This window comes from Rhipicephalus microplus, chromosome 9 (assembly GCF_043290135.1).
Source record: "Rhipicephalus microplus isolate Deutch F79 chromosome 9, USDA_Rmic, whole genome shotgun sequence".
Lineage (NCBI taxonomy): Eukaryota > Metazoa > Arthropoda > Arachnida > Ixodida > Ixodidae > Rhipicephalus > Rhipicephalus microplus.
Window position 1 is genome coordinate 50,697,403 of NC_134708.1, and position 24,602 is coordinate 50,722,004.

Genomic DNA, 24,602 nt, shown 5'->3' on the forward strand with positions numbered 1-24,602 from the left:
GTAAATTTTTTAATGATGACTTCCGAACTTTTCTTTCCTCTAGACCTGCTTCTTTGTCCTGTTTTTGTAGTGGTGACTTTAGCTTCCTGTCATCATGTGTTGTTGTAATAATGTGCAATAACTTGAATGATAAATGCATCGAACGATCTATTGCCAAATCACCCTGCTCAACCCTCAGCACCATTGCAGATATTGGTGCATGGAAACATTTTGCTTCATAACCTGTACCACCTCAAACATTTTCACATATTCAAGAAGAACAGCTGTCATCGATACTTTTGAAAGCAAATACAGGGTCTTTACAACGTACAAAAAAAAATCAACTGGTGGGCACCTGTGGTGAAGTATTCTTCACAGGGACAGACCACAGCACCATGAAGGCTCACAAGTGGTGCAGATGGTATTTTCCTGCTGAAATAAGGTCCGCACTACTTCCTTCAGCACAACTCGAAAAGTGATAACTTGTGCCACTTGTTTTGACTGTTTCATTCCAAAAACCCATTGATGATAGATACAGTATGATATAGTATGACAGTGTTTTGCTCCTTTTCGAAATACTCCCATGAGTTTTTTGCAATAATTTAATGGCTTGATTTTTACAAAATTCGTCTTGCACTATTTCTTTATAGTATATATTACTATACCGCAGCCAATCTTTACATTATCGGTACAAAGATATAGGGCAGCCTACAAAGGGGTAAATGGAATACTTGAAGCGAGAAATGGCAACTTTTGTAAAACATGCTGTGTCACTGCATGGTTACTACTGTGTTAACATGTTGTTTGCATAATATGCTTCATTTACTAGGGCAGCAACTTTTGTGATTGCCTGATGGTCCAGTGTATTCTTTAAAAAAATCTTTAAGACATGGTTTTTATTGCTTTTTTGTATTCCCTGTGGCTTTGCAGGTTCCTTGTCTTCAGCAGCCCGTGAGCGGTACCATTCCCTCGTGTCCATCCAAGGCGGACTGCATTCCTGCCGACAGTGCACATATGTGACCAAGGACAGAGCAAACATGAAAAGGCACATTCTCCGACACACCGGCGAGCGCCCCTTTCTGTGCTACCTGTGTCCAGCTGCATTCTATAAGAATTCAGATCTCTCTGTGCATATTGGAACCCACATAGGAGAGCGTCCCTATTCCTGTGACGTATGCAGTGCATCGTTCTCAGAAAGATCAAACCTCATGAAACACATGCACACCCACACAGGAGTGCGTCCATATTCCTGCGACCAATGCACTGCATCGTTCTCGCAGAAAACGCCCCTTGTGAGACACATGCGCACCCACACCGGGGAGCGTCCTTTTTCCTGTGACCACTGCAGTGCATCGTTCTCACGGAATCAGGACCTTGTGCTGCACGTGTCTCGTTATCATGAAACCAACCTGCCGTGAAAAGTGAGTAGTCAACAGGTTTTCTTGAAAGAGAAGTAGGTTGGCGGTAGTTTGTTGACTGGAGGTTACAATGAAAGAGTAGATTTAGATTTGGGAAGCAACTTAGTTTGGCTGCTTGCAAGGGAGAATCTCGTAAATTTGTGAAAGGAAAGGAGAGTTATAGAAGAGGGTGCAAGGAGAGGCCACTTTGAGGTGTGCATGACCACACAATCGTGAGTGACATTGTGGGTAGCACTTGCTACATAAAAAAAAAAAAATTGGTGTGTAGCCGTAGCCACAGGGAATAAAATTCTGTGCATTCCTAAGGGGAATACAAAAACACTCCCCCTTGAAGGGGATGAAAGCCATAATTTCCAAATTATGTGTATGATGTATGTCATTAGGTGGTATTGCTTTTATGTCCACCATAATTCGTTTTCTTTGATGGCATAGAATATCAAATATATCGAAAGCTACATTTATTGATTTTATTCATAAGCCCACTTCGATGTACCTCTAGCGAACTAAGTAAATGTTGCTTAGCTTGAATGAACCGAAAGACAATATATGTATATATATATATATACTATATATATATATATATATATATATATATATATATATATATATTGTGAGCATTATTCATACGCGTCATCTCATCATATGTACATACTCATCATCATCAGTCTGACCTGTGTGCTGGGGCAGAGGCTCGGCGAGAAAAAGAAGTGTCTTGCAGCCAAAACGTTGCCTTACAAGTGGTGGAGAGTGCTTTCCGGTCTCCTAGTCCTCTCCCTGCAGCGCTCTTTCGTTATCTTCAACTACAAACCACACCTGGAGCTCCAGTCGGGTCGCCATCTTGCCAGTCAGCCTACGGTCATGTTGCAAGACGAGCACAACAACACGGCTCCATCCGCCTCGCCTGCACCCCTGGGCATGCCTTCTTGGACTGTCACCGCCCCTCAAAAAGATCCCCTGATGTTCACTGGCCTTCACGATGAAGACCTTGAAGACTGGTTGGATGAGTACGACCGTGTGAGTGCGCTTAACTATTGGCATGATTCTGTGAAGCTGTCCCGCGTACTGTTCTATCTGACGGGTGTCGCTAAGATATGGTTTCTCAACCATCAGCTGGATTTCCTAGACCAATCTTTAAGCAGCAGCTCCGTCAGATATTTTCAAAACCTTCTGTACGTGCAAACATAGCCTAACGGAAGCTTGCTGAACGTGTCCAGTACTCCGGCGAGTCCTATACCTCGTACATTGAAGATGTCCTCGCCCTCGAGGACATCTTCCATCTTCCATAGGCCATCGCGTCGACAGCTCGATGGCGGAGCATGACCGCGTTCGCCACTTGCTCAAGGGCATAGGCGTCCTCGCATCTAACGCTCTGGCGGCAAAGAACCCAACTACGGTCGCCGATATCATCAATACGTGTCAGTAACTCGATGACCTTCAACTTACACGTTTACAACCTGAAACAGCAGATCTCAGGCCAACACATGACGGTGAGGAGCTTTTTTTGATACGGCCCATGATCCGCGAGGAGCTGCAACTCCAGGCCACCTCGTCATCTTATGAGCTCGGCATGACGCCTTCTGCAGGCAGCCTCCGCAATGTTGTGAGGGAGGAACTAGCGTCCATGACGTGTGAGCAAGTCCCGAGTTCGCATACCACTCCAAAGCTGACATACGCTCAGGTGGTTGCAGCATCACCTTCTCAGCAATCACCGCAGTATGGGTCAACTATGCAGCCTTCACTGAATGTCCTCGCCCCAAGGGCAACGCCTCCTTCTTTTCAAGCCTGGCATCCATCTCGAGCAATTTGCTGTTATTGTGGAATACGCGGCCACATCTCACGGTTCTGTCGTCGACGGCAACAAGATGAAAGGCTTGGCTATGGTGACTTCGAAAGGGATGAGTTTGCCCGTGCTCCACAATATCGCCACCCATACCAACTGTACCAACGCCGCTCACCTTCTCCACAGCACTTCGATGCAGCCAGTACCTTCCGCTCATTGCGCCGTCGCTCCCTGTCACCTATGCGCCATTCCTCGTCACCACTTCGTCCGGCTACAACGGCGTCTGATCATCGCCCGGAAAACTAAACAGTGTAGCTTCAGGCGGGAAAGCTGCATTTAGCGGACTTCATCGAACTCTTCAGGAACGCCCCTCAAATGTACTTTCCGTGTATGTTGAAGGTATATGGACTGAAGCCTTGGTGGGCACAAGTGCATCGCTCTCAGTTATTAGTTTGAACTTGTGTTCCCGTTTGCGCAAAGTGAAGACACCGTATGATGGCCCTCCCCTTCGCTTTGCTAATGCAGTTTTTGTTCAGCCTTCCGGTGTTTGCGCAGCACGAGTTTTTATTGAGGGCATCCTTCACTATATACAGTTCCTCGTTCTGTCATCGTGTACCACTGTGCTCATTTTAGGATGGGACTTTCTCTCTTCAGCTTCAGCCGTGATATCTTGCTGTGAGAGGGTGCTTTCGTCTGATAACGATGCCCATTGCCAGCATTTCGTCACCGCTGATGACTGTTTTTGTTTTATTTCTCCAGGTAATGAGCATATTCTGACCCTGACATCAGATAATATAGGTACTGCTGTTGTGTTCCTAGCACTATGTGAACGCTACATCTCTGGCGGACTTACCATTGCTCCTAGCCTGTTGCCCTTTCGTGATGGCAGAGCATTAGTTACGGCACTTAAACCCACTTCATTGCCTGTTGCACTGCCCAGGGCACCAGTGTGGTTTGCTTCACAGATACCGAATTACTTTTTTCTGGTGCCCCTTCACGCGGACTGGCCATCTTTCTGTATTAGTGTGCTGATGACCATGCTACAACAGCTGCTTTAACAGCCACAATAAATCCGGATCTCACGTCAGCGCAAACGCAAGAACTTTTGGGTATGCTTCAAAAAACTGGCGCTTCATTTGATGTATATTCCAAGCTTTTGGGTCGCACTTCTGTCGCCGTGCATCAAATTGAAACGGAAGGCAATACAATCGTATGGCGCCACCCATATCGAGTGTCGTCTGCAGAGCGGCAAATCATCGACGACAACGTTGCTGATATGCTTAACAGAGACGTTATCCGGCCTTCATCAAGCTTGCGGTCATTACCTGTAGTGCTAGTCTGAAAGAAGGATGGCTCGGAGGGATTCTGCGTCGATTACTGAGCACTTCATAAAATCACGTGCAAAGACCTGATGTCACGAGTCGAAGACACACTTGACTCTCTGCAAGGCGCTGAATTTTTCTCCAGCGTCGATTTAGAGTCTGGTTATTGGCAAATACCTATGCACGAAGTGGACAAAGAAAAAACTGCCTTTGCAACACCCGACGGGCTGTACGAATTCAACGTCATGCCATTCGGTTTATGTAATGCTCCTTCCACGTTTGAACGCATGATGGACACAGTTCTACGCGGCCTAAAATGGCAAACATTATTCTGTTATCAAGATGACATCGTCATTTTCTCCTGTTCTTTTCGTCAGCATCTTGATCATTTGGACAAAATTTTGACGTGTATATTTAGTGCTGGACTTCAGCTAAACACAAAAAAAATGCTATTTCGCCAACAAGAACATCAAGGTGTTGGGCCACTTTGTCAGCAAAGATGGCGTTCGTTCGGATCCTGACAAGCTCGCTGCCGTGATAGGCTTCCCCCGGCCAGAAAATCAGAAACACCTACGCAGTTTCCTGGGCCTCGCATCCTACTTTCGCCGCTTCATTAGTAATTTTGCTGCCATCGCATCGCCACTGCACAAGCTGCTGGCATTCGGATCAACCTTCGCTTGGAGCGACGACTGCAAGCGTGCCTTTCACGCCCTCAAGAATGCTTTAACATCCTACCCTGATTTGTGCCATTTCGATGAGAACACATCTACATGTCTGCACAGCGACGCGAGCGGTCATGGCATTGGTGCAGTTCTTCTATAGCGGGGTGCCACTTCACGGGAAAGAGTTGTAGCGTATGCTAGTCGTGCTCTTACGGCTTCTGAACAGAACTACTCCATAACGGAGCAGGAGCGCCTCGCTGTCGTTTGGGCCATACAAAAATATTGACAGTATCTTTACAGACGCCACTTCACAGTTACCATAGACCACCACGCCTTGTGCTGGCTATCGACACTGAGAAACTTGTCTGGTCGCCTTGGTCGTTGGGTACTCTGCCAACAAGAGTATGATTTTGATGTCATCTATAAGTCTCGCAAAAGACACCAAGATGCTGATGTTCTCTCTCGCTGCCCCTTTCCACTGTCATCATCAAGTACGTCAGCTGATTGCTCGTCTGGTGGGCAAGGCACTGCGTCGCCCCTCACATTATCACACCTTGCGGTTATCGACACTGGTTTCAAATCTCTACACCGAGTTCGCCACACGCCAGCGTGATGATTCATATTGCAATCGCATTATCTAACGTCTAAATGGCATATCACCTACTCCCAATGCTAGATTGCGCGGACAACTACGGCATTTTAAGCTCGATAACAATGTGCTCCATCGGTACATTTACACTACTGATGGACACCGCTGGGTTCCAGTACTTCCGCGTTCTCTACGTCATCAAGTCCTTGAAGCCTTTCACGACGACCCATGTGCAGGTCATTTGGGATTTCACAAAACACAAAGCCACATCAGAAACCGTTTCTTCTGGCCGGGCATCTCTACCTTTGTTGCCAAGTACGTTGCATTTGCCATATGTGTCAACGACGGAAGTGACCAACTGCCCCGCCGCGGTCGTCTAGTGACTAAGGTACTCGGCTACTGACCCGCAGGTCGCGGGTTCGTATCCCGGCTGCGGCGGCTGCATTTCCGATGGAGGGAGAAATGTTCTAGGCCCATGTGCTCAGATTTGGGTGCACGTTAAAGAACGCCAGGTGGTCAAAAAATTTCCGGGGCCCTCCACCACGGTGTCTCTCATAATCATATGATGGTTTTGGGACGTTGAACCCCACATATTGCCGCGACAGGTTGGCCACGTTCAAGTTGCCTGCCGCAATCATCATGGCAAGAGCACCAGTAAGACCCAGCTGGCATGCGCCACGCGTTCGTGCGCTTGGCCTACGAGGAAGAGGAAGGTAGTTGAATCTGCGCCTCTCGGCTACTCGGACTTGACGACCATTTGTCATTAGACTCGTGGGCACGTGTTCACCCTAATACAGACACTTGTTTTTTAGCTTGTCTGCCTCAGCATCGTTACATTTCTGGCGGAGGTGCTGGGTAATGAATCAAAGCCCCGCGAGCTCAAGACAGCGTAGCCCCGACGACCAGCCTGTCAACCCCGTGGAAGTGACTCCTGTACACCAGAGGGCAAGTCGCCGTCTTCGAGGTGACTCACCTGAGTTCAGTCCTCTCCACTTCACACCAAGGGGAAGCCAAACGATGGACGCCGCCACTATGACTAGCCAGGTAACACCGGCACAAGTGTTCATCAGCCAACCGCACCAGCCGCCAGTATTCCACGGCGACTCGTACGAGGACGTAGAAGATTGGTTGGACCTGTTCGAGAGAGTGGCGAGCTTGAATGGATGGGACAAAATAGAAAAGCTCCGTCGCGTATACTTCGCCCTGGAAGACTTTGCAATGACATGGTTTGAGAACCATGAAACCTCGTTGTCTACCTGGGCGTTATTTTGATGACAAGCGGTGGCTACGTTCGCGAACATAGACTGGAAAGAAAAGGCGGAAGCTGCTCTTCAATCGAGGAACCAACTCACAAACGTGAGTGCTGTCATGTACATTGAGGACATGGTTCGTCTGTTCAAGCGTGCGGATTACAACATGGCTGAGGATAAGAAAATGCGCCATCTAATGCGCAAAGTGAAGCAAGAGCTGTTTGCCGTTCTCGTTCGCAATCCTCCAAGCACAGTTGCTGAGTTTTATTCAAAAGCGACAGCCATCGAAAAAACACTGGAACAGCGGGCTCAGCAGTACAACCGGAATCTTTACTGCGCATCTGCACAGGTATTTTCTGGAGGCGTGCAAAACAATGTTGAAACCCTGCGAGAGCTCATTAGATCAGTTATTAGGAAAGAACTGAGTCGACTGCAAGTGCCCCAGACTCCAACTGCACTATCTGTTACAGACGTTCGTGACAAACTGGGGCAGGTCATACGAGAGCCAGAGCGTAGGCTGCAGCCGGTTCGACCTATCCGAACATACTCTGAAGTTCTCAGACAACCCACAGTACACAGCAATGCAGCAGTTGCGATGGCGGCGACTCCTCTCCCACCTGCAGCACGCAGCGCACCTCGTCCACGGGAACCAACGACTACCTATCTGCCCCCAGGAGCACGTAGCACGCATCGCTATGTGGAGCCTAGGCCCAGGAAAAGTGACGTCTGGCGTGATCACGAGCGCAGGCCTCTGTGTTTCCATTGTGGCGAAGCGGGTCATTTGTACAGCTCTGCCCTTACTGACAGGCTGGATTAAGAGGCTTCCCATCGTATGCACTGTGCCCCCGAAACGGCGAACGACCAGCGAAGATTGAGGAGTACTTGTTCACGCGGCAGAACTCGCCACCTCTACGCCAACATCGGTCACGGTCACCATCGCCATGCGCTACTGGTCATCCAGCCCACGTGCACCTTCAAGGCAGCCTGGTCATCGCTCTCCAAGTCCACTCCCGGAGAACTGAAGCAAGCGACCTGTGGAGGTGAGGCCGCTGATAGCATCAGTTACGAAGATCCTCCAATATGGCTTGAGGGCGACGACGGTGTATTTCCGGTAAATGGGCGCAGCAACGAAAGCGTTACTTCAGATTTGTGGTTGAGAATAGAAGGATGGGAGCTGAATGCCTTAGTCGACACCGGTGCTGATTATTCAGTGATAAGTCACAAGATGGTGAAGAAGCTAAACAAAGTTGTGACACAGTGGAGTGGATCGCAGATATGCACGGCAGGTGGTCACATTATTACGCCCCTTGGCAGATGCACTGCAAGACTTGAAATACGGAGCTTTATTCACACTGCTGATTTCATTGTGCTACCAGAATGTTCAAGGGACCTCATTATAGGATTGGATTTTTTGCGAGCTAATGGCGCCGTAATTAACCTGCGTAGGTCCAGCGTGTCAATTTCGACTGAACGAGCTATACCTGTAGAGAAATCTGAGTGTCAATTTCGACTGAACGAGCTATACCTGTAGAGGAATCTGAGGATTGACGCCTTACTGCTCTACGCGTTGTTCATGATGACGTAACTGTGCCGCCACGCTGCAGTATAATGGTGCTCGTAGAGAATGACGCATTTTACAACCGCGAAGGCATAGGGGATACAAATGTAGGGCTGTTTTTGAAAAAAGGTGTCTGCGTAGCTCGGGGTCTTGTTCACTTGACGGATGGCCTTGCAGATGTCCTACTTACAAATTTCTCCAATGAACTTCAACACGTCGCTCAAGGCACGGCTATTGCCTATTTACACGACTTCTGTATGGCAAGCGAATTATGCAGCTTAACGACGTCAACCATTCGACCTGTGGCCTGCAACATCGACACATCCGTGACCGTCAACCAGAGCCTTCCGGACAGTCAAAAGAAACAGATTTATGCCTTGGTAAAGGAATTCTCTGATTGCTTTTCAATTGCCTTGAAGGTCCAGCGCACGTCAATTACAAAACACAGAATTATAACGCAAGACGACACAAGGCCCTTATGCCAGTATCCATATCGAGTGTCACAGAAAGAACGGGAAATCATTAAGAAGCAAGTGGCGGAAATGCTTTCGGATGATGTCATCCAGCCTTCGAATAGTCGATAGGCGTCCCCCGTAGTGCTCGTTAAGAAGAAAGACAACACGCATAGATTCTGTGTCGGCTACCGAAAACTCAACAGTGTAACTAACGAGATGTCTACCCCTTGCCACGTATTGACGATACATTAGATCGGCTGCGATCCGCAAAGCTTTTTTTCCTTGGATCTGAAAAGCGGATATTGGCTAATAGAGGTCGACGAGCGGGACCGTGAAAAAACGGCATTCGTGACACCAGATGGCCTCTACGAATTCAAAGCGCTTCTATTCGGCCTGTGTTCCGCGCCAGCGACGTTCCAGCAAATGATGGACATTGTCCTCGCGGGATTGAAATGGCAGTCATGCCTAGTGTATTTGGATGAAGTGGTGGTATTCTCTGGATGTTCGACAAACATCTAGAGCGACTGCGCATAGTATTAAAAGCTATCCAGTCAGCAAACTTGACAATCAAACCCGAAAAATGCCACTTCTGCTTCGAACAGCTGCGATTCCTTGGACATGTCATTAGTTCTGACGGTGTTCGTCCTGATCCCGAAAAGACAGCCGCTGTTCAGAGGTTCCCTACACCCAAAGACAAAAAGTCAGTGCGTCGATTTTCGGGTTTATGTGCCTACTATAGGCGATTTGTGGAAAACTTCTCAAAGATTGCGGAACCTCTTACAAAACTAACGAAAGATGATGTGCCCTTCACATGGGAAAGCGAACAACAGAAAGCTTTTGATGAATTAAGAAAACGGCTACAGGGTTCACCAATACTTGCCCATTTTTATGAGACAGCCGACACTGAAGTCCATACCAATGCCAGCAATGTCGGCCTCGGCGCCATCCTGGTCCATCGGCAAAATGGTCAAGAGGAAGTGTTAGCCTATGCCAGCCGCAAACTCTCAAAAGTTGAGGCAAACTACTCTGCAACTGAAAAAGAGTGCCTCGCAGTCGTCTGGGCAATAAATAACTTTCGACCCTACCTTTATGGTAGACCGTTCAGAGCTGTCAGTGACCAACATGCTCTATGCTGGCTGGCAAATCTCAAGGATTCCTCAGGTCGACTAGCCAGATGGAGCCTTAGGCTGCAGGAGTATGACATTACTGTCGTATACAAATCTGGAAGGAAACACAGTGATGCCGACTGCCTGTCACCCTCTCCCGTCGATGTACCTGAAGAGGAAGTGTACCTGAAGAGGAAGACTTCCCGTTTCTAGGCGTTGTCGACACATTCGAAATCGCTCAACAACAACGAGATGACCCGGATTTGCTGGCGCCTGCAGGGTCTCGACGTTCAAGTCTCTCGCATATTCTCCAGAGGGCTCTCCATGTTCTGCCTTCGAGGAAGTGTCCTTTACAGGAGGAACTTCGAACCTACTGGCGAAACGTTTTTACTAGTCGTGCCCACAGCCATGTGACAGGAAATTCTGCATGCATGCCACGACGAGCCAATATCTGGACACATGGGTGTGAGCCGAACATTCGCCATGATTCGCCTGAAGTACTATTGGCTTAAGTTGCTCGCATCAGGGCAGCGCTACATGAAAACTTGTCGTCAATGTCAACGGCGCAAAACTCCACCTGTAAAACCAGGTGGCTTTCTCCGGCCGATAGACCCAACGGATGCCCCATTCCAACAAGTCGGCATGGGCTTTCTAGGACCTTTCCCGACGTCATGTTCAGGCAAGAAATGGATTGTCGTAGCTACAGACTATCTTGCTCTTATGCTGAGACTGACTCTCTGTACAGTGCGATAGCTGCCGAAGTCGCCAAGTTCTTTGTGAACAACATAGTGCTCAGACATGGAGCGCCCATCGTCGTTATTACTGATCGGGGCACCGCATTTACTGCAGACATTATGCAATGTCTGATGCGCATGACAAATACCGATCACAGAAAAACAACGGCGTATCACCCTCAGTCAAATGGCTTAACCGAACGCCTCAACATCTGACCGACATGCTATCAATGTATGTCGATGTTGAACATAAACAGTGGGATGAAATATTACCCTACGTAACACTCGCATATAATACAGCCATTCAAGAAACAACCCACGTTGCCCCTTTCGAACTAGTATTCGGTCGAAGAGTGACCACCCCACTGGATGCCATGTTACCACTACAGGACGAAAACAGCTCTCCACCTGACTTAGATGACTTCTTGCAAAGAGCCGAAGAAGCACGACAAATGGCAAGATACTGAATACGCCGTCCACAGCGCGTCGACTCTAGTCGGTACAACAAGCGACGCAGTGACACACTTTATCATCCCGGTGACAAAGTGTGGATATGGATCCCAGTGTGCCGCCGCGGACTCTCTGAAAAGCTTCTTTGTCGATACTTCGGCCCTTATGAAGTACTCAACCGTATCAGCGACGTCACTTATGAAGTCAGATCCGCGGGACACATGAGCTCAAGACGCTGCAATTCCACGGAAGTGGTACACGTAGTCTGCATGAAGCCCTATCTTGACAGATCGTTGGAAAACTAGTGAAAGTGCGCATGTATCATTTCACTCTCTCAAGCATCGGGACGATGCGTCTGAGGAGGGGGATAATGCCGCGACAGGTTGGCCACGTTCAGGTTGCCCGCTGCAATCATCATGGCAAGAGCACCAGCAAGACCCGGCTGGCATGCGCCACGCGTTCGTGCGCTTGGCCTACGAGGAAGAGAAAGATAGTTGAATCTGTGCCTCTCGGCTACTCGGACTCGACGACCATAGTCATTAGACTCGTGGGCACAAGTTTGCCCTTAGCTACAATATCAATCAATCAAGCGACCAACTTTGTCTCCTGCTAGCCTTCTGCAACCTATCCCGTGTCCCGAGACTCCTTTTACCATCGTTGGCATACACCTACTTGGACCTCTCCCCACACACCAGCAGGTAATTGTGACTGATTGTGACTGCTGTTGACCACCTGACATGGTACGCAGAGACTGCTGCACTACGCACAAGTTCTGCTTCAGATGTCATAGACTTCTTTTTAACGCCATTGTATTGTGTCACGGTGCACCTTGCGTCCTCCTGAGTGATCGTGGCAGCACGTTCCTGTCCACCATAATCGAAACCCTGCTCACAACCTGTGGCATAGTACATAAGATGACGTCAGCCTACCACCCTTAAACTAATGGGCTGACAGAGAGATTTCATCAGACACTTACATGCTGTCGATGTACATCGCACCAAACCACGACAACTGGGTACGGTTTTGCCTTTTGTGACGTTTGCCTTAACACCACTTTTCAAAGAACTACTGGCTACTCACCTTTCTACCTTGTGTACGTCCGTTCACCAACATTCACCATCGACGTCTCTTTCCTAAATGTGCCAACCGATGCCTCAGCAACCGTATCAGAGCAGTTCATCACAAGGCTCGAAGAATGTCGGCAACGGGCTCGCCTTAATACAGAAGCCAATCGGCAAGACCGCAAGCAACGCTATGACAGCTCTCATCGCGATGTCTCCTTGAGTCCGGGGGATGAAATGTTGTTTTGGACCACCATTCGTACTCCAGGATTGTGTGACAAGTTTCAGTCACGCTTCATTGGACCCTATACAATCAATGAACAAACGTCCGCAGTGAACTATCGTGTCACTCCCACCGACCTTTCTTCGGATCGTCGTTGTCATGGTTCGAAAATTGTCCACATATCGCGCCTGAAGCCATGCGTTATACGTTCTGTTTCCGTCTAAGACGCGTTCGGGCTGGCCGCTCACGCGTGGGGGGAAAATAAGTGTGAGCATTATTCATACGCGTCATCATATGTACCTACTCATCATCATCAGTCTGACCTGTGTTGTGGGGCAGAGGCTCGGCAAGAAAAAAGTGTCTTGTAGCCAAAACGTTGCTTATATATATTGTACTGGAGCATATGGCGCCAGCTTTGCGCCAGCGTGAAAGAAGACGTTGACGTCCGTGTGGCTCGTGCTTGCTCGGTTCCTGCCTGTACCAGCTTGTTGCGGCTAATACTTGTTGATTAATAACAAGTGTTTTTACGTGAACTCCTGGTTGCATTTGGTGGAAACGTGCTGGGTAACATCCTGGAGCTCTGCAGCCGTAAGCTACCATCCGATTCCGCAATGACCGAGCGTGTCGATCCCCCACAAGCTTCTTCCACGTCGCCGCCTCTCATGTGCCCTGGTGTACTTCGTTTGCGTGACCCACCAGTCTACAACGGCATTGAAGATCACGATGTCGAGGACTGGCTGGCAGAGTACGAACGTGCCAGCGCGATTAACAAGTAGGATCACCCTGCGTAGCTGACTCACGTCATCTTCTACCTGACAGATTTGGCCAACCTATGGTTCACCAACCACCAAGCCGACATCCCCACCTGGTCGGTTTTCATAGAGACCGTGACCTCGTTTTTCGGTCTTCCAGCTATGTGCAAGCTTCGCGCTGAACTTGGCCTGTGGGAACAATTTCAGCGAAACGGTGAGAGCTTCACGAGCTACATTGAGGATGTGATCGGCCTCTGTAGGCGAGTGGATGCGAGGATGACGGAGGCTGATAGAATAAAGCATATAATGAAAGGCATTGATGACGACGCTTTTCATATGCTTGTGGCCAAAGACCCACAAATCGTCACAGCCGTGATTCAGCTCTGCCAAAGTTTTGATGAGCTGCCCAAGCAGCGAATTTCTACACGTTCGCTAATACGCAAACAGCAGATATTTCGGCTTTGAAGTGCAAAAGAAGTAGCCCAGACTACATCGTATTGATGCCTAAAATTCAACAGTACATCCACGAAGAAGTTGCTCAACAGCTCTCTCTTCTGGCCACCATCAACGAGACCCCCATAGCACTAGACCACTCACTTCGCCGTGCTATTCAGACGCAAGTTGCCGAGGCTCTCCCTTCGCCCACGTCCCCAATATCAGGTACTGCACCGCTGACTTATGCAGAAGCTGTCTGTCGACCTCCTGCCCAACCACCGCTTTCTTCATACAGTCCAGCCACCAACTACTACAGGTCGCCTGTTTCAGTTTATCCGGTAAATCAACCCTTCTCGCCACCTCGAGCACCGTTAACTCTTGGCGTAGTCTGGATAACCGGCCTGTCTGCTACAACTGTGGTATTCTAGGGCATGTCGCGCGCTAGTGTCGTCGCCGTAGATTCTATTTTAACGAGGCTCGACATGCGGCAATATTCCTCGGCAACCAGAATCACATTTTACACCTGATGCACCTGACCTCCGCTCACGTCGACCAGACTTCAGCCCACGTCGATCTCCTTCAACCCGTCTTCGGTCTCCTTCTCCCATGCTTAGCCGTTCCAACCACGCCCAGGAGGAAAACTAAGTCGCAGTTCCCGAGGCTAAAACTGTGCCACCGGCAGAATTTCCAAGACCTCAACTTTCGCCCCCTATTGAGATTGCCGTGTTTGTGGACGATTTCGCCACAACTGCTCCTCTCGACACAGCTGCCGCTATTCGTATAATCACTGAAGTGTTATGCCGCAAACTGAACAAAGTGACGACTCCACTGGTTGATATTTCCTTACGCACAATGAGTTCGCAGCATGTCCAGCCTTCTGCCACATGCACTGTTCGTGTTGTGATTCAGGGGGTGCTGTACATCGTTGAATTTGTCGTCCTTCCGCATGCGTCTCATGAAATCATCCTGGGATAGAACTTTCTTTCCACTAATCATGCGGTTGTCGACTGCGCCCGTGCACAACTCATTTTGTTTCCATTCAGCACAACATTCATAGATCTCCCTTGCTCACCTAAAAAGGTGACCATTGCCACTGACGTCGTCATCTCTGTTTTTTCGGTCACCGTGGTGTCTATTTTATGCAACTCTGTCCCTGATTCAACTGCCGTCTTTATACCATCGCAAGAATGCGCTCGTCGCCAGAACCTTGTCGTCCCGTTTGCCGTCTAACACTTCCCGATGGTTCCAGTGCCGTGTACATGTGAAATCTGTTCCCTTGTCCCGCTACCTTATTACATGGCAAATGTATTGGGCATCTTGAGGTTTATGATGCCATCTTTCCTTTCGATGCCCCTTCCGATACGACGCCGATGTCCGTGGATGCCGTCACGACTGCCACCGCACCGTCACTACCTGACGAAGACGCTCTGTCGCGCAGCGTGGACACCGGGCTTTCGCAAGACCAGCGCAATCAGCTCATTCAACTACCTGACCGTTTCCGTGCATCCTTTGACCACGTCAGTGTTCGCTCACCATATCGACACCGGTCATTATAAGCCACTTCGTCAGCGCCCCTACCGTGTCTCGCAGGCTGAGCGTGACGTCATCACTAAACACGTCGATGAGGTGCTCTAACGTGATGTCATTCAACACTCACACTGTCCTTGGGCTTCGCCAGTGTTGCTGGTGCGAAACAAAGATGGCTCCATTAGGTTTTGCGTAGATTATCGGCGACTAAACAAGATCAGACGCAAGGATGTTTATCCCCTGCCACGCATTAATGACGCCCTGGATTGCCTTCAAGGTGCGGAGTTTTTCCCTTTATTGGATCTTCGCTCTGGATATTGGCAAGTGCCAATGGCCGAACCAGACCGTCCAAAAACGGCGTTTGTGACCCCTGACGGCTTATATGATTTTAATGTAATGCCCTTCAGCCTTTGCAATGTGCCGGCGACATTTTAAAGGATGATCGACAGGGTCCTCAGGGGACTTGAATGGCACATTTGTCTTTGCTATTTAGACGACATAGTTGTCTTCTCTGCAAATTTCGAAACTCATCTTTCTCGTTTGGAACAAGTTCTCCAGTGCCTTACAGCAGCTGGGTTGCAACTCAACTTCAAAAAATGTCATTTTGGCGCCCACAAACTCACAATTCTCAGCCACGTCGTCTCGAAAGAAGGAATATCGCCGGACCCTGCCAAACTGCGTGCCATTGCCGAGTACCCCAAGCCTACCACCCTAAAGGAGCTCCGTAGCTTCGTAGGCTTGTGCTCATATTGTCACGATAAGTCGCAAGTACTGACAAATTTATTAAACCACCGAGTAGCTAGATCTAGGATGATGCGTCAGTCATGGCTGGCTCTCGAGCAGAGAAGAAGCACGCGATCTTTTTTTCCTCCAGATTGAGAGCCGCTCATGCTGTCGTCCCACTAAGTACTGGTAGCATTATCCCCCTTCCGAAAAGTAAAAAAAAAAAGGAGTCCCAAAAAGAGGAACGAAGAAGACATAGCAGCGCCGCGATGCTACTACATAGGCACGTAAAAAAAAATGGAAATTCGGATAAAGTGAAAGTAGAAATTGAAGAGCGTGCCAATATAAGAAACGTCAATGAACAAGAAAGAAAGTTCACAAAAATAAACAAAAAGAAATACAAAGAATGCTGTACAGTAAAGGAAAAGTTACGAGCAACGCGCAATAAATGGTTTCATGCGTAACACATGAACGACGTCCTGCCTCAGTCCTGTCCTTCTCCGTGCATGGGGCGTTAAGTCCGGAACCACTTCGTAGTTCACGTCACTGGCGCGGCGTAACACTTTATATGGGCCAATGTACCGGCTCAGTAACTTTTCGCTAAGGCCACAGCGGCGGATGGGCGTCCACACCCAAACTTGATCTCCGGGGTTGTAAAACACTTCTCTGTGGCGGGTGTTGTAGCGTCGTCGTCTGCCTGCTGTTGCTGGCAGATGTGCAGTCACGCCAGCTGCTGGGCATCCTCGGCACACTCTGCGAATTCTTCGGCGTCAGTTCCCAACTCGTCTTCGTCTTGCCACGGTAGCATAGAGTCTAGCATGGTCTGCACTTTGCGGCCGTAGAGAAGCCGAAATGGCGTGAATCCCGTGGTCTCTTGCACGGCGGTATTATACGCGAAGATCACGTAAGGTTAGATCCGGTCCCATGTTTTGTGCTGTACGTTGATGTACATTGAGATCATGTCTGCGAGGGTCTTATTCAGTCCATCATTTGTTCCATCATTGGCTGGAAAGTTGCCGGCGCTGAACACATGCCAAAAGGGACCACTCGAAACTCGTATAGGCCGTCAGTCACGAAGGCTGTTTTCTCACGGTCTCGCTGATCTACCTCGATTTGCCATTACCCGCTTTTGAGATCGAGAGAAGTGAAATAATGAGCACGACGAAGTCTATCCAGTGAATCGTCGATACACGGCAGCGGATACAAATCCTTTTTGGTCACGTTGTTAAGCTTTCGGTAGTCGATGCAGAAGCGTAGCGACCCGTCCTTCCTTTTGACAATTACGACTTGAGATGACCACGAGCTGTTAGATGGTTCAATAACGCTATCGTCAAGCATATCGCTGACTTGCGTACGTATGGCTTCACGTTCTTTAGCTGACACGCGGCAGGGGTTCTGGCGTATCGGGTGTGTGTCCTCGTACGTTCGTGATGATCCTGTGTTGAGTGATGGACGCCTGGCGGATCTTTGAGCAACTTGCGAAGCAAGACCTGAACTCGAGCAAGAGCACTCGTAGCGCAGTCTGGTTATCGGTGGACAGATCAGGATTGATGCCAATATTACTCATTGACGTGTCGGCGGTATCCACTAGTTCTGACGTGAGACAGTTGGTGACCTTTGCTACTTCATGGGGAAACACTATCGAAGTGTCACGAAACAGATGTCGATGCTCGTTGCTAAAGTTGGTTACGAGCAATTTAGATCGGTCATCACGAAGGTGTATTACACTTCTAGCTACGCAAATGCCTTGCTGCAGAAGGTGTTCTAAATTTGTTTCGGCCACCACATCACCATTGCCCAAACCACAGCATGCTAAGTCGACTAGAACACTTGCTCGTGGGGGAAGCGTCTTGCTCTGTTCAGAAATACGGAGTACGTGGACACGCCTTCCGTCATCCTGCACGTTGATTGCTCGCTGGGCTGAGAACGTGACGCGGCCCTCTTGCAGATCCACAATAGCTCCATTTTCCTGTAGAAGGTCAACTCCGAGAATGACGTCATGGGAGCATTTGCGTAGAACAAGGCAGCTTGCCACGAATGTATACCCTCGAATCTGTACTCTAGTTGTGCAGGCACCCAGTGGAGTAACGTCGTGGCCACCAGCTGTCCGAATCTGTGAGTTATGCCACGGCGTGATGACTTTCTTCAGCTGTGTTGTCAGTTTCCCGCTCAGTATGGAATAGTCGGCACCGGTGTCCACTAATGCATTAACTGCACAACCATCAATTGTCACTGCTATGTCGAGTGAAAGTCGGCCATCCTTTGCAGCAGTATGTGATGTCGGACCTGTTTCTGTACGGTTCTGCGTCAATAGGAGGTCTTCAGCGCTTCGACGTTCAGAGACCCCACCCCTAGAGGTTGCTTGGGTCAGTTTTCCCGGCGGCGGCTGGGAAACCGTGTGGTAGAATACCGCTGGGGCGTTGATGAAAATCGCCTCGGTGATGGCGAGCGCGAGTGGCGCCCGGCAGATGGTGAATGCTGCTGGGAGAAGTAGTTTTCAATTTCGCGCGGTCTCTGGCCATAACGGGGTGGCGGTTAGTACGCAGAGAAGCCGCGAAGCCCAAGGCGGCGATATGGGCACTGGCGGTACAAGTGATCAGCTTCTCCGCAGGGAAAGCACGGAGGTCGGCGATCAGGTGTGCGTCAAACACCAGACTTTCGAGGAGATGTGCGCCGATCGTCGATGTACTAAACTGGTGGCTCTGAACGATGGGCGACAGAAGCGCCAGGGACAAAGGGCAAGGGCGGTGGCATGTACACGCCTTCGTAGTACGGTATGTGCTGCGCTAAGTGGAGTGAAACAGCAGGAACAGGATGGACGAATAATGGCGGAGATGCAGTAGGGCAATTCAAGGCTTCCGCGTAGGTTGTTCCACGGCGTTATTCAGCAGGAGCTGGCGCAGCTGTATCAGGAGGCAAGGTGTCCCGGAGGGCCTGGTGCAGCTCATTCTTGATCACAGCTGCAATAGAGCTAGCCGTAGGATGAGGTGTTACACCAGCCTTTTTCAACTCTTCACGTACTATATCATGGATGAGTTCACGTAAAAAGTCGTGGCTGGTTCTAGTGGCGGTGAAAATGTCGGCAGTAGACATGCTACTGACTTGCCTGTCGTATTGGTTTCCTTTTTTTTCTTTTTTCCACATGCACGTACAAAGTGTTTACGTTCGCCTACCACTTGATGACCATTGAAGAGAAACGGACGAAGATTAAAGATAAAGAGCCGACCGACCCGTCAAAGGGAAAACCTTTCTTTACGCCCGCCGCACGCCGACCGACCCATTAAGGGGAAACCCTTTCTTTATGCACGCCGTCACGGACCCTGCTGCCACCGCGGCGACAATCTTGGGTGGCTCAACACACGTCGAGAACTGAACAGCACGTGTTAAGAACCGTATGTGGACGTACACGGACAGTTGCTTTCGTTCTCAGTGTTGACAGTGTTTCTTCCTCTTTTTTACTTTCTTTCTTTTTTTCTTTTTCGTCTTTTTTTCTTCCCCTTTTTTGTTTTTTCTTTCCTTTTTTTAGTTCCCTCTCACTCTCGCAAACATCTTTCAAGGCGAGAGGGACGCGGCAGCAACGAAGTTTGGAAGTTCATGTCAGTATAACTCATCCACTGATGAAGGGAGGACCCCTCCCGAAACTGTTGGGAAATAAATATATTTACCCTTGTTGACAGCGCTTCCGTTGTCCTCGCAGGGGCGCCTGCGCAAGTAGGCGTTTGGTGTGTAGCGCCACCACGGACCCGAGCTAACGGGGGAGTTTCGGCTCCCTCCCACGCCTAGCCATGCGTGGCTTTGCCGTGTCTGGGGAAAAGGGGATCCTGGGGGTTGAGCCAATGCTGGGTGATTGGACCTTTAAGGCCCCCCGGCAGAGGCAACACACCCCTTGGGCCCCGGCTTCACGTAGACGGCACCCCTGGGCTGACCCACCCAGGGGAAATCGGCAGTCGCCTTTTCCTATCTCTCTCTTCCTACATCTTAGTCTCTTCTCGTCTTTAAATCTATCCTGTCTTCTTCTCTCTTCCATTTACTTCCGATTTTTCCTGGCGGCAAGGGTTAACCTTGTGTAATTACTCAACCTTGAGTAGTTATATTTGGTTATAGTGGCAATGTACGGCTGGCGTCTGCAGCCTTATGCTATTAAGTGCTTCAGCGTCCTCTGGTTGGACTCCATGGTGGGTGGTCGCCATTGCTGCCTAAAAAAAGTACACTACTATGGGAACACCTGCATTTCGCCCTCTCCTAGATCGTCTTCCGCTTAAGAGGGGACGCACCGATGAAATATCAATTTTCAGCCAACTCAGACAATGCTTTCCGAAATTCCATGTAGTGCTCAGCGAAAAGCCAGCAAAACAAGCCAGAGCCATATCTCCATTTCTTGTTGCTAAATCTCTGACTGAGCTCTTTGGCTCAGGATACAAGGTTACAAAGATGGCTAGCGGAGACCTTCTCCTTGAGCTGCCTGAATAACACCACTATGAAAAACTTGGCAGTCTCGTAGCATCTGGTAATATCCCAGTATCTGTTTCACCTCATAGATAAATGAACACCTCACGCGGAGTTGTTTCAGAAGCAGACCTTCTTGAAATGTCTGAACAGGAACTGCTTGAAGGGTGGAAAGAGCAAAATGTCACGGATGTGAAACGAATCAACATCAGACGCGACAACAAAGAAATACCTACCAAACATTTAATACTCACTTTTGCATCTAGCACACTGCCTTCATCTATAGACACAGGCTACATCAACCTCTCTGTCCGTCCCTACATTCCCAATCCAAGACGGTGTTATAAATGTCAACGATTTGGTCATGGCTCGCAGAACTGCCGGGGTGAGGAAACTTGTGCAAGATGTGGTAGCCACGGCCACACATCTGATAACGGTGTTACTACGCATCACTGCGTGAATTGTGACGGGGAACACGCCGCGTATTCGCGTTCGTGTCCTAACTGGAAGAAAGAAAAAGAAATAATCACTCTTAAAGTAAAAGAAAACATCACATTCAAAGAAGCAAGACGAAGAGTGTCGCCATTTTACGGCGCAACATATGCTGATGCGGCGCGTCGGGGGCAATGCCGCACCAGCCCTCGCCACTCCTTCGGCCAGCGCAGAGCGAGCCGTCGGCTGTGGCGCCTGCCCCCAAGGCGGCAGTAGTTCAGTCTACTCCGCCTTCAAGCAAATTGAGGTCGGAGACTCCAGGATCTTCTGGTCTCAAGGCCTCACCTCACCAGGCGAGGCCTGAAATCTGAACCACCAGCTCGCATGTGCGGGCATCCAGTGCCTCTGAGGAGGCAATGGATACAACGGTACCCTTGGTACCGAAAAAGCGGCGCGCCTCCTTGGAGCGCGCCAAGAAAAATAAAAAACCAATAACGGGGCCGGACGACCGTCCTGCCACCTAAAATAACAAGCTCACTCTAACACTCTGTACACACACAGCAGCATCTCTTCTTTTAATATGCAGACAGAAATATTACAGTGGAACATCCGAGGCCTTCTTCGAAACCTTTATGACTTACAAGAACTCCTCCATGAATACAATCCAAGAGTGCTGTGTGTACAAGAGACACACTTAAAACGAACAAACACAAACTTTTTACGTAAATACGTAATCTTCCGAAAGGATAGAGATGATGCCATGCCATCATCTGGTGGTGTAGCGGTTATAGTTAGTCAAGGGATAGCATGCACACAATTACCCCTTAAAACTTCCCTCGAGGCGGTGGCTGTCCGAGCAGTTATTCTAAACAAACTTGTCACTGTCTGCTCTTTGTACATACCTCCGCACCACCGTCTTGAAAAACTTCAGTTCCAGTCCTTAATAGACGAACTACCTGAACCTTATCTGTTCCTTGGGGACCTGAACGCACATAATGGTCTGTGGGGTGATTCTCGCTGTGATGCACGAGGTCGTCTCATTGAACAATTCCTCATTTCATCAGGTGCTTGTCCATTGAATAGGAAAGAGGCAACATACTATAACCTTGCCAACAAAACTTACTCTTCCATGAACCTGAGTATCGCATCTCATTCACTTGTACCATTGCTTCAGTGGAAAGTCATAAAAAATCCATACGGGAGTGACCATTTTCCTTTAGTTTTGAGTACACCAATAATATATGAATGTCCTCCACATTTTCCCAAATGGCTGGTAAACAAAGCCGACTGGGAACAATTTCAAAAGCTTACTCACTTAAATTGGACTGACATATGCGGATTAGGCATAGATGAAGCTGTGCAGTACTTCACGGCCTTTCTTACTGACGCAGCAGCCAAGTGCATTTCACAAACGTCTGGACTGCCCGGCAAACGACATGTCCCGTGGTGGAACACTGAGTGTCAGAATGCGCGAAAGGAACAGAACAGGGCATGGAGATTGCTGCGGAACTCGCCGACAGCAGAAAACCTTGAGAGCTTTAATAAAATAAAATCTCGAGGCAGGAGAACGCGTCGGCAGGCCAGAAGAGAAAGTTGGCACAAGTTTTTATCAGGTATAAATTCATATACACAAGAGGCCAAAGTCTGGAACATGGTTCGTAGGGTAGCAGGAAGAAAAGTACACTCACTCCCACTCGTAAACACTCAGGCTGATACCTTGGAAGATCAGGCAAACTTCCTCGGTGCACACTTTGAACGGGTATCTAGCTCGTCTCACTATACTGACACTTTCCAAAAATACAGAACAAGAATAGAAGAGCGGAAACTCAAACATAAAACCACTAGATACGAGGCATATAACCAAGCTTTCAGTCTAGCTGAGCTCCGAACATCTCTAAACTCCTGCAGTACTTCTGCCCCAGGTTCTGACCGTGTTGTGTATGAAATGTTAAAAAACCTACCAGCAGAAACACGAAAAACCCTACTCTGTTTGTACAATGCTATCTGGTTTTCCGGCACTATCCCTATCTCCTGGAAAGAGGCTATTATTATTCCCATTTTGAAAGAGGGCAAGGACCCTTCTTTAGCTTCAAGTTATAGGCTTATTGCACTTACAAGCTGCTTGTGCAAAGTCTTCGAAAAAATGATAAACTGCCGACTTGTACATATCCTTGAAACAAACAATTTGCTCGACCCATTTCAGTGCGGGTTTCGGGAAAGTAGATCCACCACAGACCACCTTGTTCGTATCGAGGCACAGATCAGAGACGCCTTCGTCCATAAACAATATTTTCTCTCTGTGTTCCTCGATATCGAAAAGGCTTATGATACAACATGGCGTTTTGGAATTCTAAGAGACCTGTCTCACCTTGGTGTGCGCGGAAGAATGTTTCACATAATCGAAAGTTACCTGTCGAACCGTACATTCCGTGTCCGTGTGGGCAGTGTTCTCTCCCAAACATTTGTCCAGGAAACAGGCGTGCCACAAGGTGGTGTACTTAGTTGCACACTTTTTATTATCAAAATGAATTCCTTGCACTTGTCTATCCCCAGCAATATGTTCTATTGTACATATGTCGACGACGTTCAGCTTGGCTTCAAGTCATGCAACTTGGCAATGTGTGAGCGGCAGGTTCAGCTGGGTTTAAACAAGATCTCCAAATGGGCAGATGAAAACGCATTTCGACTTAACCCACAAAAAAGCACGTGTGTCTTTGTTCTCTCGAAAGAGAGGCATGCACTCAAAACCCGACATTGAACTGAACGGTCAACGTCTGTCTGTTAATACGGAGCATAAATTCTTAGGATTAATCTTGGACAACAAGTTGACCTTCGTACCGCACATCAGGTATTTAAAAACAAAACGTTTAAAAGCCATGAATGTTATAAAAGTATTGTCACGTACTACTTGGGGTAGTGATAGGCAATGCCTCATGAATCTGTATCGAAGCCTCATTCGCACCCGCTTAGATTATGGGGCCGTTGTTTATCAGTCTTCAACTCAAAGTGCTTTGAAGATGCTGGACCCCGTGCACCATTTGGGCATCCGCCTTTCTACGGGTGCTTTTCGCACCAGCCCCGTAGAAAGCCTTTACGTTGAGTCAAATGAGTGTGGTCGCTTCATCTGCAGAGAACTTACATGTCCTTTGTTTATTTTCTTAAGGTGAAAGCAGATAAGAAGCACCCCTCACACTCTACTATTAATGATTTGTCAAGCTCAATTCTGTTTCAAAACAGGCCTTCAATGAGGCAGCCCTTCTCAGTTCGCCTGAAGAGTCTAGCTGAGGAAACTGGAGTCTCACTTGAACACAGTTTAATGGCTCCTGTAGCATACCCGCCACCGTGGCAATGGCAGACTATAGACTGTGATGTGCCTCTCTGAATATGACCTTTGTCTTTTCTAACCGGGCACAAATAATTTTCACCTTTTTTTCCTCGGTGTGCTTTTCTGGCATCTGCATCTACGTACTTCTGTCTTCTAAGCAGTCGATGAGTGTAACTGTTATCAATTGCAGTCTTTATCGCAAAGTGATACCTAGCCAATGGAACGCTTTTGGAGGCACATTATGATTGGCCGCGAGATCGAGCCTGGCGGCAACTGGCTGGTGACTGCATGGCTGTAACTGGCTATAGTGGGCAAGTGTAGGTTGCTCGGTGCGTCGTCTGCTAGCCACGTCATGTTTTTACGTGTGTGCAGCTC

General features: G+C 48.7%; 1 long non-coding RNA gene across 1 annotated transcript in view; it reads left to right on the forward strand.

The window, feature by feature from the left end:
• Window positions 1–833: 833 nt before the first annotated feature.
• LOC142771772 (uncharacterized) overlaps window positions 834–24,602 on the forward strand; it is a 29,685-nt gene continuing 5,916 nt past the window's right edge. The window contains exon 1 of the long non-coding RNA XR_012886134.1: window positions 834–1,400. This is a non-coding gene — a long non-coding RNA (uncharacterized LOC142771772). The remainder of the gene's footprint in view (window positions 1,401–24,602) is intronic.